Genomic DNA, 6,635 nt, shown 5'->3' with positions numbered 1-6,635 from the left:
GGCTAATACACACGAAACAGCAGGCAGGATTGTTAAAGAAATCTTGGTTTGAGTATTACTTTAGTAAATTAAGGCAAACTCAGGAAATAAGATGAAAGGATTTTATTAGCAGATTAAGGCATCAATCTTTGGATTGTGGCTGACCCTCAAATTGCACTGTTTTTTATAGACTGGAGTAAAAAAAAATTCCATGTAAGATAAATACCCATTTTCAGTGAGGAGGTAAATTTAATGCCATCTAAACTCCTCTCCTATTAGAGCTTCATGGTGTGTATAGGGCATTCAGGGAGGACCAGCACTTTTGGTTTGAGGGCTTACCAAGACCTTTTCAGGACTGTTTATCTATTTATGGTATCCACCTGTCACCCAACTTTCACATATGGCTCCAAGAAATTATAGCATGTACAGCATCTCCAGGAAATCAAAGATGACTTTATTGTCCTCTTCAAAAAGGTAAAGAAAATCACAGGGAGGTCTCTCCCTTAGTTATTGCTGACAAGGTTCTTTCCTTAATCAGATGATCCTTCACCTGAAAGATGGTCATCTATCTGAGAGCCAGTGTGACTTCATAAAGGTCATGGTGGTAGACATGATGTTTGCTGCCCAATAACTTCAGAAGAAATGCTAGGAGAAGAGCTCTGTATACAACGTTTGTCAACCTGACCATGGCCTTTGATACTAACAGTCAGGTAGGCTTATGGAAGATCATGGAGAAATTTGGTTTCTTGGAAAAGATCATCAGCATTGTGTGCAAATTTCATGATGGCAAGCTTGCATATGTTCTGAAAGGACAATGTTCTCACACTTTCTCAGTTACCAATGGAAGGAAGCAGGGCTTTATGCTTGCTCCTATTCTTTTTTAGCATGATTTTTTCTGCAGTGTTGTCAGACATCTTTGGTGAAGATAAAAATGGCATCAAAGTCAACTATGACCCCAATGGTTTGGCTATTCAATTTGAAAAGACTACAAGTCAAAACTAACATGGAAAGAGAGTTGTTTTTTAATTGTTCTCAGATGATTGTGCACTCAATGTAGGCTCTGAGGCTGAGATATAACAGAATATGGATTGATTCTTTGCTGCTTGTGCTTATTTTGACCTGCCAATTAACACCAAGAAAACAGAGGTTCTCCACCATACGTGGAACAACTGGTTATAGCAAATGAAAACATTTTGAATGCTGTGGATAAGTTTACTGATCATGGCATAATTTCCAGGGAAGTCCACATAGATGATGGGGTTGACATACACATTACAAGAGCTAAATCATTGAGAGGATTCAAAAGAAAGTATGGGAGAGAAGAGACATTAGGCTGCCTACCAAACTGAACTGTTGTGTGACTACATTGTTGTGTATTTATAAAAACCTGAGCAGTATGCTAGCACCATGCTGGGAAACTGAACCACTTCCATTTGAATTGTCTTGGGAAGATCTCCTGGCCAGATAAGGTAGTGGACACTGAGATTCTTTATAGAATTAGCTAAATTGTCAAACATTCAAACCCTACTGCAGAGAGCTACTCTCCTGGATTATCCAGCCATTGTTTAATGTTTAAATGTTTAAATATACATTTGCCTAAAAGACTATTTTATGGGGAACTCACACAAGGCAAGTGCTCGCATGGGAAGAAGGGATACAAGGACACTCTCAAGGTCTCTCTGAAAAACTTTGGCATCAATTGTAAGGCACAGAAGATGCTGGCACAGGACTGTCCAGAATGGCATGCCTGCAATAAAAAGGGTGCTGACCTCTGAGCAAAACAAAAATGCAGGAGCTCAGAGAAATATGAGACAAAACTAAAGACTTCTCCACCCAAATGTTCAAATGGACTATTGGTACCCAGACTGTGGTAGAGCCTTTTCAGCTGCTATTGTTCTGATCAGTCACAGTGGGACACACTCTACCTTGACCCCAATATCATAATGTCATTTTGATCAACAATCACAATAGCATCATATGGAGATGGGATTAGCAATAAGGAGATGGGATTATTGCTAAGGATTAATGTACCCACAGAGCACTCTGTCCTGCAGCCTGGCTACTCACATACCCAGAGGTCAAACAAGGCCATTCAGACTGACTCTATACCAGTGACTGATTTTGCACAGTATGTGTTGTCCATGTAGGTTATGTGTATGTCCACATGAGCTCTCTAGATGAGATTTAATGGGGAGATATGAATAGATATTTTTGGAATCTTGCTCGCCCTTCTCCAAAGAGACTTTGATTCCTATCTGAAAGAGAATGAGAGAAGGGTATTTGAGGCTGATTGCATTGTCCTCTGAGAAGGGTTCCTGAACCAGATTTATATCTAGCTGTATCCCTAAATAATGCTAATCCAGGAGAATGACGGTTTTTAGTTTCAAACTAAGCTTCTCTGGTCACTACCTTTAAAGGGAAAGTGTATCCCAAGCTTAACTTCTTCCTATCTAATGATAATTACACAAAAGATCATCACAGAGTGAATAATGAATAAACTCACTTATTCAGGAAAATAGCAAATGGAACTCAGAGAAGTTCTTACAGATTAAAATTTACTAGAAAATACAAGGAATGAATGAGCTTTGAGAAAAATCCTTTGAGAAAAAGGATGGGGAAGAGAGAGACAGAAACAAAGAAGGAGAAAGAGATGGGGGGAGATAGAGATAGCTAGAGACAGAGAAATAGAGACAGAAAAGAGGACAGGGAGAGAAAGGAGAAAGAGAGGAAGGAGGAAAAAAAGGGAAGAGAAAGAGAGGGGGAGGAAGAGGGAGAAAAGGAGGAGAAGGAGAAGGAAAAGGAGAGGGAGGGAGAGGGAAAGAGACCTGATTTCATCCAAAGAGAAATTCCCTGAAGTCTCTAAGGTGGCAAAGGAGCATGGAGACTAAGGGCATGTTGAGGACCTGACTTTTCCCTACATATCTGCCTTCTAAAGTCTATTCTTTCTCTTGGTGTTCTCTTTCTGAAAAGGGCCTGGAACTTCCTGAATCCTTTGAAGCATGAAGAAGAAGAATTTCTCTTCTTGGCAAAAGTTCTTGTGCCAATTCCTCTTTTCCCTCAGGTGTTGAGTTATCATTCTCTCTGCTAATAAGGAGAGACTTATGGAAATGCTCCAGCCTGGCAACCAGGATTACAATTAAATATGTAATGGACTGGTTCAGAAAACATGACTTGATAAAGCATTTTTTAAGTACTTACTATGTACCAAGCACAAAATAAACTTACAAAGTCCTTGCCCTCAAGGAGTCCGCATTGTAAAAGGGTACTGAAGGAAGAAGAGGGAGATCATGGTAGAAAGTGTCATGGAGGCCTGGAGCCAGCAAAACCAAGGTTCACCTATCTGAGCCAGCGATCTCGGGGATGAGGTCCAAGTTTCCTCTGCTGTAGTCATGGTAAGGCTGGGAGGTAATGTGGAAGTTCTAGTGTCCTGTAATAGGACACCCAGGTGGGTGAAGGACTGGGAGGTGGAAAAAGGAGTCACAAAATGTATAGTGTCTGAAGAGAGCAAGTGGGCTCGTATCCCCCAATATTGATCCCCTGGCCCTTGACCTCCTACTAGTTACCATTCTACCTCACAGGGATTGTTTGTCCTTTGTTGTTGAAGAGATCCATGACATTGGGGAGGTCCTGCCAAGACATGCCAGTGAATTGGATTGAAGCGAGGGAGGGCTGGACAAGGTCACCAGCCTCACCTTCCCCTCCAGAACCTTCTGGGTCCAGTGACCAGATAGAGATTAGAACCACTGGAGATGGCTTTGAATGCAGTGGGAGATGTTAGTCTTTTAAAGCTAAAGGGGACTATTAATTGTCTCAATTCTTTTTTTTTTTTTTAGGTTGTCATTTCTTTTTTCTTTCTTTCTTTTTTTTTTTTAATAACTTTTTATTGACAGAATCCATGACAGGGTCATTTTTTACAGCATTATCCCTTGCACTCACTTCTGTTCCGATTTTTCCCCTCCCCCAGATGGCAAGCAGTCCTTTACATGTTAAATAGGTTACAGTATATCCTAGATACAATATATGTGTGTAGAACCCAACAGTTCTCTTGTTGCACAGGGAGAATTGGATTCAGAAGGTATAAATAACCCGGGAAGAAAAACAAAAATGCAAGCAGTTTACATTCATTTCCCAGTGTTCTTTCTTTGGGTGTAGCTGCTTCTGTCCATCCTTGATCTAATTGTTTCAATTCTAACCTCATCTTTAATCACTGAATGGGTAGTTGTCCCAGTCAAACTAAGACCTGTTAAAGAACTTAGCTTCTGGTGAGTCACTTCATTTCTCTGTGCCTCACTTTTTTCATCTGTAAAATGAGGGAATTGAATTGCATGACCTCTAAAATCTCTGAAAGCAATGATTTCATGAACTTCATTAAATAAACCTTGCTCAGTTTCTTGCTTTTGATATGGTTCCTTTGGGCAGGTTGTTTTTGCTGCCTACTCACATGCTAAAGCTTTTATCTGAACTAGGATTGTTAGTTAACTTTCCCCTAGAAATGCCTTCTAATACTTTCTATCTTGGTCTCTCTTCCTAATCACACTCTCTGGCTCAGAGGTATAGGATGTCAGTTCTGCCTCCAAGCAGAGTTGAGTTGGACTCTTGCTTCTTAACTAACTCAGCTGCAAGTAATTTTTACTATTTCTAATTTCTCATTGCACTTTGGAATATTGTTTTCATTCCATTGTTGCTTTTTATATTGTTTATTTCTCTTATAGAGTTTAAACTTCTTGAGGGTAAAGCTATTTTACTTTTCTATTTTTTTCATTGTGCTTAGTGTAAAATTGATATCTGAATATGAATTTTTATTGAATTGAATCAAATCTAAGATAGTGGTGAGATGGATGGTGACAAAAAGTTGAAAGCTCTATAGCAGAATTTACAAGTATCCAGTGTCCTGAGATCAGAGTACTGGTTTATAGAATTTCTTCCCTAAATTTTGATGTTTCAGGGGTAGCATGATATTTCAGGGAAATTGATTTTAAAAAAACTTATCTTTTTAAATCTCAAACTTTATTCAATTCAACAAATGTACATCTATTAAATGCCTGTTATGTAAAAGTGTTACTGATTCCTGGACTGTTTGTGTCTCATTCTGGAACCTCTCATTGTGGAACATCCAACCATCTCTATGGCCCTCTCATTGTGGAATCTCTCTCTCTCTAAGGCTTCCTCCTCTTCTTTTCCTCCCAACTTGTACTGCTGGTGAGTTTCTCCAGAAATCTCCACTTTGTGGAGGGCTCCAGGACAGGTTTTATCCCATCTCCCTAACCCTGTTCTTGGTTTCTAGACTTCAAAACCATGACCATACATTGGTACTCTCTCATCCTCTCAGATTCAGCTTTCTTTTGCTATATTGTTTTATCCCTTTAGAATGTAAGCTCCTTGAGGGCAGGGATTATCTTTTTGCTTATATTTGTGTCCTCAGTTGTAGAACCAAGTGTTTTTGAGGAAGAGATGGAGATCATCCTCTTATGAGGCTTGTTCCAGGAGTTCCAGCTGTCTGGGCAAAATGCCTAAAAGATGCCAGACCAACCAACCTCCCTCCCTCCCTCTCTCCCTCCTTCCCTCCTTCCCTCCTTCCCTCTCTCCTTCTCTTCTTTTTCCCTTCTTCCCTCTTCCCTCCCTCCTTCTCTTCCTCCCTCTCTCCCTCCTTTCTTCCCTCCCTCCTTCTCTTCCTTCCTCTCTCCCTCCTTTCTTCCTTCCCTCCTTCCTTTTCTTCTTCCCTCCCTTTCTCTCTTCTCTCCTTCCCCTTTCTCTCCCTTCTCCCCTTCCCTCCCCTCCCTTCTCCCCTTCCCCCCTCTCTCCCTTCTTCCTTCTCCTCTTTCCCTCTTTTCCCTTTCTTCTTTTCCCCCTTCCCCTCTTCCCCTATAACCAGAAATTTGGGTAACAAGGTCTCTTCCAGCAAGGTACCCAAAGTACAACATAGATATCAGAAGTGGGAAAACTTTTATTTCACTTACCATAGAAAATATTTAAAACACAAAGGACTCCCAGGCATGCATGAACAAATGGAGAAAACAAAACACTCAAATAATTCATTAGACTCACTGGACTCCCTTAGAGGAGAAAGATCCTTTGTAGATTTCTGAAAAATATTTTGCATTCACTACAGTCCTGTGTTTATTTATTTATTTATTTATTTTAGCCAGGGCCCTTTAGAAAACATGTCTAGCCCATGAGAGGTAGCCTCTTCCTACAAAATTTGGGCTTTATCTCATTAAATTGATCAAATTGTTCATGTGTTAACTTGATTGCTTCCATTACCATTCCAATTTCATTCATATATTACTATTTATTCAGCCATTCCTTTGTTGATTGGCACCCATTTCTAAAGGCACATTCTATCCTGAGCGTTCTTTAGCTGAAGAAATAACAAGTTTGAATAAAAAAGAAAAGAAAAGAAAAAAAAAGTACAAGGCATGGTGTTTGGTTCTTGGGATATAAAGAGAAAAAAAAAACACTTTAACAATCTTGTTCCTTTCCTTAGGGAACTCATAATTCCTTGCTTTTATCTTTTCCAGTGTTCAATGGGCACAAGGGGAAGAAATTGTCACAATTCAGTTCACATCACTACAATCCACTCTTGATGATTTGTGCCAGTGTATGGAAAGCATTGGCACAGAAAATACCAAACAATGGAAAATCCCCAAACAATTTTT

This window comes from Antechinus flavipes, chromosome 4 (assembly GCF_016432865.1).
Source record: "Antechinus flavipes isolate AdamAnt ecotype Samford, QLD, Australia chromosome 4, AdamAnt_v2, whole genome shotgun sequence".
NCBI lineage: Eukaryota > Metazoa > Chordata > Mammalia > Dasyuromorphia > Dasyuridae > Antechinus > Antechinus flavipes.
Note: the sequence above shows the minus strand (reverse complement) of the source record.